The following is a 1,772-nucleotide window of genomic DNA, read 5'->3' on the forward strand; positions in this document are numbered from 1 at the left end:
AAGAACAAACACGCGTAAGCTTTCAGAAGCGACTACGCGCCCGTTGGCTGAAAATTTGTCAACTGCATCGGACAAGATTACCTAAAATGTACCTCGAATTTTCGACACTTGGATGTGAAAGGCTACCTCTTCAAAACCTGACACCATTTATGCGCATTAATAGAAATAAACCAAATCTAGAAACTACTAAGTAGCTCCCATAAGTATTGTGTGTCACCAAAAGGCCGAAACCCAATTAATCATGATTGGTTGTTTATCAGGCTATGAACCTATGTCTGAAGTGCCTCTGAACAGTCTAAATGTTTCATGTATGCCATTTAAAATCATTTACGCCAATTATATGGAGGAATTAGAAGACGTGTGTTATCCAGCCTGAAAAAGTCAATGAATATAATATATTAACACATAATGTCATGTGAAAAAAAATAAAAAAATTTCAGCTGTAGCACTGTCTTGATGCCCAACCGCCAAGTCACCAGAAGGAAGCACGATGGTGTGGATACTGCCAGGTTGTTCAAGACTAGACGCGGAGGAAGTCGAAATCCAGAGATCGGGTTCGAGCCTCGGGCCTTCCGGTTAGTGAATTCGCCCTCTAACCATATCATATCACATCACATATATTCCATACAATATGATATATAATATATTAGTATAATGATATACAAGAACAATATTCGCCCTCAACCATATCATATCACATCACATATATTCCATACAATATGATATATAATATATTAGTATAATGATATACAAGAACAATATAATATATTTTGTTCTGGTACGCCCCAGAGTACACTTTTAATGCACCCATATGCCACTTATCTAAGTCCATGTACACAGGCCGCCATGATCCGGGTAATAATGACCAGTAGGGATTTAAAACAACTGTTACACACTGTTGCGCAACTCACAATGACTCAGCTAGTCGGTTCAACACTTAGCCGTTCGGTTACAACCTCCGGACTGATCAGCAGTGTGATAAGTTCTCACAACGCCACTTATCCTGCCGTCATGGAATACACATCACGTGGTCACGTGTTGACTTGCTTCCCGAGGAATAGCATTTCAAAGGAACCTTTGTCTTGTGATTTTTAAAAAAATCTCAGGTGAAAGGTTCACATGGCCCAGCCTTGAGGTGTTAGCCAAAACGATGCGAGTTTGAAACTCTCTGAAACTTCATGAGATGCGCAGTGCTGATGACTTTAGAAGGAAAATTCGATGAACAATTTACAGATCCTGTCGTATTTTTGACAAGCAAAACAGCTACAGGTTTGTGATTGGACAAACTATTTACACGCGCGTCCATTGTGCGTGAGTGGAGTAGTGGTGCCATGCTATCCCAGGACATCGCATTACCGCAGTTCACGCCCCGGCAAGATCAAGGATACGCACTGCTGGCGGGCCTTGAGAAGAGCAAAACTTGAATCCAGTGGGTCCAAACCTTGTTTTTGCCAAGAGAGGAGGATGATTCTTAACGACGGTGGTGCCCATATACAGGAAAACGTTGCCGAACTCCCTGAATACGTATCTGTCGAGAAAGTGGAACTATGTGTTCAGGCTTAGAAAAGGGGCCAATGGCTACCCGGGGAGGTTTATAACCAAGAATATGTCCGACCGCCCTATCCAACCGTCTATCATGACCGTTGGAAAGAAGGCAATATACTTGAGTCTACCGTATAAAGGCGATCTGTTGGCGGACATAGTCAATCGCCGCTTGTTTCAACCCTTACAACGCACGTTTCCGGCTGGAACTCTGCGGTCTTGGTTTACAA

Source organism: Opisthorchis viverrini (assembly GCF_000715545.1).
Source record: "Opisthorchis viverrini unplaced genomic scaffold opera_v5_209, whole genome shotgun sequence".
NCBI lineage: Eukaryota > Metazoa > Platyhelminthes > Trematoda > Opisthorchiida > Opisthorchiidae > Opisthorchis > Opisthorchis viverrini.